Genomic DNA, 13,077 nt, shown 5'->3' with positions numbered 1-13,077 from the left:
CAGCATTCTTAGGATCGACAAAACCTTCCGGCTGCATCATATACAATTCTTCCTTAAGGAAACCATTAAGGAATGCCGTTTTGACGTCCATTTGCCATATCTCATAATCATAGAATGCGGCAATTGCTAACATGATTCGGACGGACTTTAGCTTCGCTACCGGTGAGAAAGTCTCATCATAGTCAATCCCTTGAACTTGTCGATAACCCTTAGCGACAAGCCGAGCTTTATAGATGGTCACATTACCATCCGCGTCTGTCTTCTTCTTAAAGATCCATTTATTTTCTATGGCTCGCCGCTCTACGGGCAAGTCAGTCAAAGTCCATACTTCGTTTTCATACATGGATCCTATCTCGGATTTCATGGCTTCCAGCCATTTGTCGGAATCCGGGCCCGCCATCGCTTCTTCATAGTTCGAAGGTTCACCGTTGTCTAACAACATGATTTCCAAGACAGGGTTGCCGTACCAATCTGGTGCGGAACGTGTCCTTGTGGACCTTCGAATTTCAGTAGGAGCTTGATCAGAAGTATCCTGATCATCATCATTAACTTCCTCTCTAGTCGGTGCAGGCACCTCAGGAACATTTTCTTGAGTTGCGCCATTTTCCGGTTCAAGAGGTAATACTTCATCAAGTTCTACTTTCCTCCCACTTACTTCTTTCGAGAGAAACTCCTTCTCTAGAAAGGATCCATTCTTGGCAACAAAGATCTTGCCTTCGGATCTGAGGTAGAAGGTATACCCAATAGTTTCTTTAGGGTATCCTATGAAGACGCATTTTTCCGACTTGGGTTCGAGCTTTTCAGGTTGAAGTTTCTTGACATAAGCATCGCATCCCCAAACTTTTAGAAACGACAGCTTAGGTTTCTTCCCAAACCATAATTCATACGGTGTCGTCTCAACGGATTTCGACGGAGCCCTATTTAAAGTGAATGCGGCAGTCTCTAAAGCATAGCCCCAAAAAGATAGCGGTAAATCGGTAAGAGACATCATAGATCGCACCATATCTAATAGAGTGCGATTACGACGTTCGGACACACCATTACGCTGAGGTGTTCCAGGCGGCGTGAGTTGTGAAACTATTCCACATTTTCTTAAGTGTGTGCCAAACTCGTGACTCAAGTATTCTCCTCCACGATCTGATCGCAGGAACTTGATTTTCCTGTCACGTTGATTCTCAACCTCACTCTGAAATTCCTTGAACTTTTCAAAGGTCTCAGACTTGTGTTTCATTAAGTAGACATACCCATATCTACTCAAGTCATCAGTGAGGGTGAGAACATAACGATAGCCACCGCGAGCCTCAACACTCATTGGACCGCACACATCAGTATGTATGATTTCCAATAAGTTGGTTGCTCGCTCCATTGTTCCTGAGAACGGAGTCTTGGTCATTTTACCCATGAGGCATGGTTCGCACGTGTCAAATGATTCGTAATCAAGAGACTCTAAAAGTCCATCAGCATGGAGCTTCTTCATGCGTTTGACACCTATGTGACCAAGGCGGCAGTGCCACAAGTATGTGGGACTATCATTATCAATCTTACATCTTTTGGTACTCACACTATGAACATGTGTAGCATTACGCTCGAGATTCATTAAGAATAAACCATTCACCATCGGAGCATGACCATAAAACATATCTCTCATATAAATAGAACAACCATTATTCTCGGATTTAAATGAGTAGCCATCTCGAATTAAACGAGATCCTAATACAATGTTCATGCTCAAAGCTGGCACTAAATAACAATTATTAAGGTTTAAAACTAATCCCGAAGGTAAATGTAGAGGTAGCGTGCCGACGGCGATCACATTGACCTTGGAACCATTCCCGACGCGCATCATCATCTCGTCCTTCGCCAGTCTCCGCTTATTCCGCAGCTCCTGTTTTGAGTTACAAATGTGAGCAACTGCACCAGTATCAAATACCCAGGAGCTACTACGAGTACTGATAAGGTACACATCAATTACATGTATATCACATATACCTTTCGTTTTGCCGGCCTTCTTGTCCGCTAAGTATTTGGGGCAGTTCCGCTTCCAGTGACCACTTTCCTTGCAATAAAAGCACTCAGTCTCGGGCTTGGGTCCATTCTTTGGCTTCTTCCCGGCAGCTTGCTTGTCGGGCGCGGCAACTCCCTTGCCGTCCTTCTTGAAGGCTTTCTTTCCCTTGCCCTTCTTGAACTTAGTGGTTTTATTCACCATCAACACTTGATGTTCCTTTTTGACTTCTACCTCTGCTGATTTCAGCATTGCAAATACTTCAGGAATGGTCTTTTCCATCCCCTGCATATTGAAGTTCATCACAAAGCTCTTGTAGCTCGGTGGAAGCGACTGAAGGATTCTGTCAATGACCGCGTCATCCGGGAGATTAACTCCCAGCTGAGTCAAGCGGTTATGCAACCCAGACATAGTGAGTATGTGCTCACTGACAGAACTGTTTTCCTCCATCTTACAGCTGAAGAACTTGTCGGAGACTTGATATCTCTCGACCCGGGCATGAGCTTGGAAAACCATTTTCAGCTCTTCGAACATCTCATATGCTCCGTGTCTCTCAAAACGCTTTTGGAGCCCCGGCTCTAAGCTGTAAAGCATGCCGCACTGAACGAGGGAGTAGTCATCGGTACGTGCCTGCCAAGCGTTCATAACGTCTTGTTCTGCAGGGAGAACAGGTGCGTCACCTAGCGGTGCTTGTAGGACATAATCTTTCTTGGCAGCTATGAGGATGATCCTCAGGTTCCGGACCCAGTCCGTGTAGTTGCTGCCATCGTCTTTCAGCTTGGTTTTCTCTAGGAACGCGTTGAAGTTGAGGACTACGTTGGCCATTTGATCTACAAGACATATTGTAAAAAATTTAGACTAAGTTCATGATAATTAAGTTCATCTAATCAAATTATTCAATGAACTCCCACTTAGATAGACATCCCTCCAGTAATCTAAGTATAACATGATCCGAGTTAACTAGGCCGTGTCCGATCATCACGTGAGACGGACTAGTCAACATCGGTGAACATCTTCATGTTGATCGTATCTTCTATACGACTCATGCTCGACCTTTCGGTCTTCTGTGTTCCGAGGCCATGTCTGTACATGCTAGGCTCGTCAAGTCAACCTAAGTGTTTGCATGTGTAAATCTGTCTTACACCCGTTGTATGTGAACGTTAGAATCTAACACCCGATCATCACGTGGTGCTTCGAAACAACGAACTGTCGCAACGGTGCACAGTTAGGGGGAACACTTTCTTGAAATTATTATGAGGGATCATCTTATTTACTACCGTCGTTCTAAGTAAACAAGATGCAGAAACATGATAAACATCACATGCAATCAAACAATAATAGTGACATGATATGGCCAATATCACATAGCTCCTTTGATTTCCATCTTGGGGCTCCATGGTCATCTTGTCACCGGCATGACACCATGATCTCCATCATCGTGTCTCCATGAAGTTGCTCGCCAACTATTACTTCTACTACTACGGCTAACGCGTTTAGCAATAAAGTAAAGTAATTTACATGGCGTTTCTCAATGACACGCAGGTCATACAAAAAATAAAGACAACTCCTATGGCTCCTGCCGGTTGTCATACTCATCGACATGCAAGTCGTGATTCCTATTACAATAGCATGAACATCTCATACATCACATATATATCATTCATCATTCATCACAACTTTGGCCATATCACATCACAGAACACTTGCTGCAAAAACAAGTTAGACGTCCTCTAATTGTTGTTGCAAGTTTTACGTGGCTGCAATAGGGTTCTAGCAAGAACGTTTTCTTACCTACGTGAAAGCCACAACGTGATTTGTCAACTTCTATTTACCCTTCATAAGGACCCTTTTCATCGAATCCGCTCCAACTAAAGTGGGAGAGACAGACACCCGCCAGCCACCTTATGCAACTTGTGCATGTTAGTCGGTGGAACCGGTCTCACGTAAGCGTACGTGTAAGGTTGGTCCGGGCCGCTTCATCCCACAATACCGTTGAAGCAAGATAAGACTAGTAGCGGCAAGAAAGTTGACAACATCACGCCCACAACAAATTGTGTTCTACTCGTGCAAGAGAACTACGCATAGACCTAGCTCATGATGCCACTGTTGGGAAACGTAGCAGAAAACAAAAAATTTCCTACGGTTTCACCAAGATCCATCTAGGAGTTCATCTAGCAACGAGTGATCGGATTGCATCTACATACCTTTGTAGATCACGCGCGGAAGCGTTCAAAGAACGGGGATGAGGAAGGCGTACTCGACGTGATCCAAATCACCGGAGATCCTAGCGCCGAACGGACGGCACCTCCGTGTTCAACACACGTACGGTCAGCGTAACGTCTCCTCCTTCTTGATCCAGCAAGGGGAATGAGAGGTTGAGGAAGATGGCTCCAGCAGCAGCACGACGGCGTGGTGGTGGTGGAGCTGCAGTACTCCGTCAGGGCTTCGCCAAGCTCTACGGAGGAGGAGGAGGTGTTGGAGAGGGAGAGGGAGGCGCCAGGGCTTAGGTGTGGCTGCCCTCCCTTCCTCCCACTATATATAGGGCCAAGGGAGAGGGGGGGCGCAGCCTTGGCCCTTACTCCAAGGAAGGGTGCGGCCAGGGAGGAGTCCATCCTCCCCAAGGCACCTAGGAGGTGCCTTCCCCCTTTAGGACTCTTCCTTTCCCTTATCTTTGGCGCATGGGCCTCTTGGGGCTGGTGCCCTTGGCCCATATAGGCCAAGGCGCACACCCCTACAGCCCATGTGGCCCCCCGGGGCAGGTGGACCCCCTTGATGGACCCCCGGACCCCTTTCGGCACTCCCGGTACAATATCGATAATGCGCGAAACCTTTCCGGCGACCAAAACAAGACTTCCCATATATAATTCTTTACCTCCGGACCATTCCGGAACTCCTCGTGACGTCCGGGATCTCATCCGGGACTCCGAACAACATTCGGGTTACTGCATACACATATCTCTACAACCCTAGCGTCACCGAACCTTAAGTGTGTAGACCCTACGGGTTCGGGAGACATGTAGACATGACCGAGATCGCTCTCTGGTCAATAACCAACAGCGGGATCTGGATACCCATGTTGGCTCCCACATGCTCCTCGATGATCTCATTGGATGAACCACGATGTCGAGGATTCAAGCAACCCCGTATACAATTCCCTTCGTCAATCGGTATGTTACTTGCCCGAGATTCGATCGTCGGTATCCCAATACCTCGTTCAATCTCGTTACCGGCAAGTCACTTTACTCGTACCGTAATGCATGATCCCGTGACCAGACACTTGGTCACTTTGAGCTCATTATGATGATGCATTACCGAGTGGGCCCAGTGATACCTCTCCGTCATACGGAGTGACAAATCCCAGTCTTGATCCGTGTCAACCCAACAGACACTTTCGGAGATACCCGTAGTATACCTTTATAGTCACCCAGTTACGTTGTGACGTTTGGTACACCCAAAGCACTCCTACGGTATCCGTGAGTTACACGATCTCATGATCTAAGGAAAAGATACTTGACATTGGAAAACTCTAGCAAACGAACTATACGATCTTGTGCTATTTTTAGGATTGGGTCTTGTCCATCACATCATTCTCCTAATGATGTGATCTCGTTATGAATGACATCCAATGTCCATAGTCAGGAAACCATGACTATCTGTTGATCAACGAGCTAGTCAACTAGAGGCTTACTAGGGACATGTTGGTGTCTATTATTCACACATGTATTACGATTTCCGGATAACACAATTATAGCATGAATAAAAGACAATTATCGTGAACAAGGAAATATAATAATAATCCTTTTATTATTGCCTCTAGGGCATATTTCCAACAAGACAATGCTCAGCCTGAAGACAATCCCACTAACAATGACAATGATCAGCAAGAGCAAAACCTTCGCCCTGTACATCCTCGTGTTGCCAATGAAGTGTAGATTGAGAGAATAATTGACAGCATCAATGCACCCGGTCCGCTCACTCGATCAAGGGCAACTCAGCTGGCAAACTTCTGTGGGCACTTCGCATTCGTCTCAATAATAGAACCCAAGAAAGTTGAAGAAGCCTTCATGGAACCTGAATGGATTCAAGCTATGCAAGAAGAGCTTCAACAGTTTGAGCTGAATAATGTATGGGAACTGGTTAAGCGTCCTGATCCTCGGAAGCACAACATAATAGGCACCAAATGGATATACCGCAACAAGCAAGATGAGCATGGTCAAGTTGTCAGAAACAAAGCTCGTCTCGTTGCTCAAGGATATACTCAAGTGGAAGGCATTGACTTCGATGAAACATTTGCTCCTGTGGCTAGACTTGAAGCCATACGCATACTGCTAGCCTATGCAAATCATCATAACATACTTCTATATCAAATGGATGTGAAGAGCGCCTTTCTCAATGGCAAAATTGAAGAATAGGTGTATGTTGCACAACCGCCTGGCTTTGAAGATCCAAAACATCCTGACATGGTATACAAGCTCAACAAGGCACTATATGGCCTCAAACAAGCCCCTCGGGCCTGGTATGATACACTCAAATACTTCCTGAAGAGCAAAGGCTTCATACCTGGTTCCCTAGACCCCACTCTCTTCACGAAGACATATGATGGTGAACTGTTTGTGTGCCAAATATATGTGGATGACATTATCTTCGGCTGCACCAATCAGAAGTACAGTGAAGAGTTTGGATATATGATGCAAGAGCAATATCAGATGTCCATGATGGGAGAGCTGAAGTTCTTCCTCGGTCTTCAAATACGACAGCAACGCAACGGCATCTTCATATCTCAAGAAAAGTATCTCAAAGATTGCCTGAAGAAGTTTGGTATGCAAGACTGCAAAGGCTTCACGACGCCAATGCCAGCCAAGCATCATCTGGGTCCTGACGACAATGGTAAAGAGTTCGATCAAAAGGTATACCGCTCCATGATTGGTTCTTTGCTTTATCTATGTGCATCTAGGCCAGATATTATGCTTAGTGTTTGCATGTGTGCTCGATTCAAGCGGCACCAAAGGAGTCGCATCACTTAGCTGTGAAGCGAATTCTTCGATATTTGGCTCACACCCCAACTCTAGGATTATGGTATCCAAAGGGCTCAGAGTTTGATCTGGTTGGATTCTCGGATGCTGATTATGCTGGTGACAAGGTGGATCGCAAGTCTACATCAGGCACATGTCATTTTCTGGGACGATCACTTGTATGTTGGTCTTCAAAGAAGCAGAACTGTGTATCTCTCTCCACTGCTGAATCTGAATACATTGCTGCTGGATCTTGCTGCGCTCAGCTTCTGTGGATGAAGCAAACACTCAAGGACTATGGCATTCATCTGAAGCAAGTGCCACTCTACTGCGACAACGAAAGCGCCATCAAGATTGCCAACAACCCAGTTCAGCACTCGAAGACAAAGCACATTGAAATTCGTCATCACTTTCTCAGAGATCATGTTGTGAAGGAAGATATTGATATCATACACGTCAACACTGAAGAGCAATTGGCAGATATCTTCACCAAGCCCTTGGATGAGAAGAGATTTTGCAAGTTACGGTGTGAGCTAAATATCCTGGAATCCTCAAATGTCCTGTGATCAGGCACACATCCTAACACTTATGCATATTGATGACTTAGATGTGCAACACACGAAGTAAAGTATATCTTCAATCAATGAAGACATACATTCTAAGTGTGAATACATTAATGTGGAATTTGACTTCGGAGCGCCACGATAATTGTGCGCCGTGTCTGGGTCTAATACTTCCTATACGGTGGGTAACGCCACCACCAAATGTTCTGTTTGAAGTGTTTCACTCATGGCGTTACATTTGCTATGTCTTCACATTTGGTTTGGCTTCAATCTCAACATGTCTTCATGATTATCTTCACTATGTTGATTATATATATATATATATATATATATATATATATATATATATTACTAGTGTTCTGTCCTCTACATCATTCACTTATAGCTATGTCTTCTTGTTGAATCTTTTGAACTAAGTGAATGTGATCGGACCCTAACCTCTCTATGCTTTCTATCTCAAACTCTATCTCTCCAAATCATATGCATTCTATTGAAACTGTCGAATGTCTTCTCTGCGTCCTTGTCAGCAGAAGATACAGAGACAACCATTAAGTCCGTTTTCAATGCTCATTCCTCCACCTGAAACCCGGAGAAGTGTGAACGACCACCCGACAATCCAGGCGTGCGTGGGACGTGGAACAAACCCCAATATGCTGCATGATGGCCACGTGTTCCTCAGATGCGAATCGCCAGGGGCACCTGTGTAATAACGCAGTGCCGCCCCTGTACCTATAAATACACACCTCACAGCAGTCATTATCTCTTCTTCCACTCTCGCACGAACCCTAGCGCCACCGCTAGCCCTCGACGACGCCGGCGACGAAGCGCTTCGCTGCCGCAACCTCTCCGACGCCGTCTTCACGCCGACCGCGGACATCGTCTTCTCCGCCGTCGCCGTAGGTGTCCTCCGTCGCCAAGTTAGGGCACGGACGATCGAACTGCTCGGCCTCCTCTTCCACTCCATCTAGCAGTTCTTCGTGTGGTAAATAAAACCTCCTTTTTATGGCCTCTTTGATCCTATAGCTTTATCACTTTCTACCACAAGCAGTTTCTATTCACACAAGTTGGATCTCTTTCATACTGCATCTCATAACATGCCTAGTATATTCACTTATGCTTCACAAAGTAGTTAGATTCCTCACTTGTACTGATCCGTGGATTCGTACAAATCTGGAACCAACTCCTTATCTATGAGTGAATGTCTTCGCACGATGAGGTCAATGTCTTCTAAACTGATTTATCTTCAAAATCTTCTGAGAATGCATATGACCTCTTCCCCTTCCCTCGCACCTTAATGCTGTCACAGGTACATGTCCGTGGGAGAATCCCTTGGTTCTCATAGTCTGCATTCATTTGCAGAATTCTTACAGCATCACATAAATTCTCCCGAAGCCAGTTCCTGTTTGTCCAGCAAGCGAAAACCTTTGAAGCCTCTGAACGTATTGAAGCCTTTCAGTTTAAAGTTCATGGCTTCAGAGAAATCAGCAAGGAAGGGTGGCAGAAAGCGTCGAGGAGAAACATCAAGAGATCTGCCCGATGACCTCTCAGAGTTGTACAAGACAGATCCTGAAGAGGATTACAATCGGCGCAAGACGCGAATCCAATGGATTCGACGCTATTGGTCAAGTACAGATTTGTGACCAAGGAATATGCTGAAAAGAATGCCATCAAGCGACCATGGGGAGACATCCTCTACAAAAATCTTCAACCCAGGACCAGAGATGAAGCCATTGAACAAGGCTTCTATCCCTGCATGGTCCGTGGACCACAGCCTGCGAATGCTGACCCATCGTCCCTGCTATGGTGTCGTGACGACAATCTGTTTAAGCGCAACTTCCAGTTTGCCCAGAACTTAGCGAAGAAGAACAAGAAGACTTTGGGTTTAGATTTCAACCCTGGTCCCTCTGCTCCCCGTGCTGATGGAACTCGCGAAGCTGAACCCAATCTTCTTGGGCCCTTCTACAGTCTTGAAGGCCTCATCACTCACATCGTGGTTCAAGGGACAACCGTGAATGAGCCTGCAGATGACGCTGAATCAGATGAAGCGCCTGCAGCGCCGAAGCCAAAGAAGCTGAAGCAGCCAAAAGCTTCAAAGCCGGCCTCTGCACCAAAAATCTCACAGACGAAGCCACTGGCAACTGCACCTCCTGAAGATAGTGTGCAGTCTGAAGATTTGTCACGCATCTCCAAGCCCTAGAAGGTCAAGATGCCTCTGCCACACACCGGCCAAGAGCTAACAGCTGCTGCCATTCTGCGCAATGATGCCATTGATCTGTCAAGTGATGAAGATCTTGCAGATGACGCTCTTGAGCAACTCATCAAGAGCAAAGAAGAAGCAGAAATCTTCAATGATCTGCCTCTCTTTGACGTGACAATCATCCACAACTTCATTGATGAGTGGTTTGACACGCCAAACATCAGCTTCGAAGATCTGCAACTACCCATTGGCCTCAGTGTCGCCTTCCATGGCGCCATTGCTTCAGAGCTAGCTCTCGCTCAGCGCATCGTCGAACTGAAGCAAAAGATTGACTATGAAAAGGCTCAGTTCAAGAAGCATATGGCCAAGCTCAGCGTGCAAGAGGTGAAAAACTTCAAGATTATGCTGCACGAGCTCAAAGAAGCCTTTCTCAAGAAACGCGCAGAAGCTCAGGGTTCTCGGGAGCGCATGAAGAGCCTGGCTGACAAGTGTGTGCAAGGCTACAACGAGGCTGAGAAGCGCAAGGCCCTTGGGCGTCCGGGCATTGATCCCAGGATGGCTGCTAAGAAGAAGAAGAAGCCCATTGTGACCGAACCTCTCGCACCAAGGCAGGAAGCAGATCCCATTGTCTTCCCAACTAGAATGACTGGCTCGAAGCCAAAAAGCCGGTCAACCGCTTCAGAGCTGAAGAAGACGAGGACTGCTGAGGCTGAAGCCAGGAAGAGGAAACATCCTGAAGCCTCTCCTACTGCCCCCTCCAAGAAGAAGAGGAAGACCAAGAAAGAACGGGCTGCTCCCACAGAGCCTTTGATTGTTGAACCCATTTCCATGGTTCGTCCTGACGCTGAACGCCAACTGACAATCCATGAGCCTGCTTTCATAGAGGCTCATGAAGCTGAAGACTTTCCAGCAGCTGATCCCATCGCTGCTGAAGACATTGGTCACCATGACCATGTAGAAGATGGTGCAGTCCTTCCTCAGCTCGAGCACATCGAACTCATCAGCATTGGTCGTCCTCTGACGCCAATTGCTCAGGATGCTTCATGGGCTGATCGCCCACAAGAGGAAGAAGACTTTGAGGCCCAGCCAACTCCAACTACACAGGCGTCGCCTGCGTTGCGCAGGCTTCGCAAAGGACCAAGGCCTCCAGTCTCTGCGTCTGAAGCTGAAGCTGCTGAAGACATTCCGGCTGCATCAGCCGATGAAGAAGAAGTCCCACAAGCTGCTACTCCCCTGTCCCACCAAGAAGCGGTTCTCGAGGAGAACGTGATTGTGACCGACCCTCCAGCTCGTCAAGTGGAGGTTGAAAATCTTGAGGCTGCCACCACCAACACCAATGAAGCCACTGACGCTGTCATGGCTGAAGCTAATGTGGATCCCTCACCAACAAAAGCACCAGAAGTCAGCGAAGCCACTGATCCCACTGCTTCTATTCCTGCGCCTACTGCCGGTCCTCAGTTCGACTATCATGTTGAGCACAGGCCTCAGGTACAGAAGCCAATCCCAAGATTGCCCAGGTTCCCAGGTCCTGCATCAGCATCTGGATCCTTCAATATCAATGGCTTCAGAGCAGACAACACATTCTTCAATAGCTCCAGGAACCCCTACTCAAGGGAAAGAATATCATCTGATCGGTTCTGGAGCTATCCGCAGCGAAGCTATTACTCCTGCATTCTCTACAATCAAGGTCGCATCTTCCCACACAAGCGTCTTGACATTGAAGCAATAGCTGGTCTGCCCTGTCTGGAAGAAGCTCTGGATTGCTTCAAAGAGGTTGGATTGCTGCCGTTCGTCACTGACCAAGAGCATTGGAATGAAGAGTTGCTGCTCCAATTCTATGCCACACTTCACATCCGCGGGTATAACAGAGATCCGAAGACTTGGGTCCTGGAGTGGATGACAGGAAACGTTCATCACGAAGCCAAAGCCTTTGACATCATTGAGCTCACTGGTCTACCCACTCCCGGCGATCTCTACGAATCTGGCTGTCAACTTCACAGTGAAGCTGTGGAGAGCATCTTTCAGAAGCCTGAACCTAACATGAGTCAGATGCTCAGTATGATGAAGCCATTACCCCAAGATGCTGCATATCCCAAAGAGTTCTTTGTTGAAGACCTAGAGTATCTACCAAGGACTATTTATCACATCATAAGGCGAACTCTCTGGCCCATCAAAGGGCACTCTCCACATGCCAAGCTGGAAGGTGCAATGAAGACTTTGGTCTTCTATATTCTTCATGGAAAATGCTTCAATGCACATGACTTCTTCATTCGCCAACTTGCTACATCAGGCTCTGATCTGTTTGGCTTGAAGTTCTACGCCCCATGGGTAATGCGGCTGATCAAACTTCACTCCGCTATCTCATATCAGCCATCTGCTCGCAATCATCGGATTTTTCTGCCTGATGTGGATATGTCTATTGAAGCCATCTATCCTGAGCCTGCCAAGGAACCTCTAAGTCTTCAGAATGCAGAGCATCAAAGTTTTTCTCAGAACATTGAAGGAGTTGAAGCAGTCACTCGTGTGTATCCTTTGGCTGGCACTACACATGCACCGCATCCTGCTCTCACTGAAGCCACTGACAGTACAACTGCCCCACGACCCAAGAAGCGCACTCGTGTTCTCAATGACCGAGAGCTTCTTGTGGCTCTTCATCAGAAACAGGATAGGCATCATGACTGGCTGAAGCGTCAAATGCAAAGCCTCTTGGTGGATGTTAATCGCATTCGCAATCTTGCCACCAAGAATGCTTTTGTTGCCCATGAAACCTCTCGCCGCACATGGAAAGGGCTGACGCTGATGTGTTCTGAAGATGATCTTCAAGAGGATGGCTTCTCTGAGCGCTTCAAGTTTGACTCCACACCTCCTCGAAGGGCAGTGCTGCGACGAACTCCATCTCTTGAAGACTCTGAGTTCTCTTCCTCTGCTGCAACTGTAAATGCTAGAGTGATCGAGGATGAAGACGATGCTACTTCACCGCCACCTCCTTCAGCACGCTTCGACACTGCTCCAAGCTCTTCTGCACCGCCGAACACCACCAACGACCCTGCTGCTTCACCTACTCTTCATGGGAACGAGTAGATGCTCTATGTCTTCAAACCTTTTTGGTCCTTACTGACAAAAGGGGGAGAAGCATATGAGTTTGATAGTCTTCAAGCGGGTCCATATGGGCGGGTGCTTCATATTTTGCTTCGTGTTTACAACTCTCGTTTTGATACATTTGGTTCTTTGAGTTGTAACACTTAAACTCGATGGTCGTCTGCTACTATTTGCCATTTTGTGATGCGATGATAAATTCCGCAT

Source organism: Triticum aestivum, chromosome 5A (genome assembly GCF_018294505.1).
Source record: "Triticum aestivum cultivar Chinese Spring chromosome 5A, IWGSC CS RefSeq v2.1, whole genome shotgun sequence".
NCBI lineage: Eukaryota > Viridiplantae > Streptophyta > Magnoliopsida > Poales > Poaceae > Triticum > Triticum aestivum.
This window is presented reverse-complemented; position numbering follows the sequence as displayed.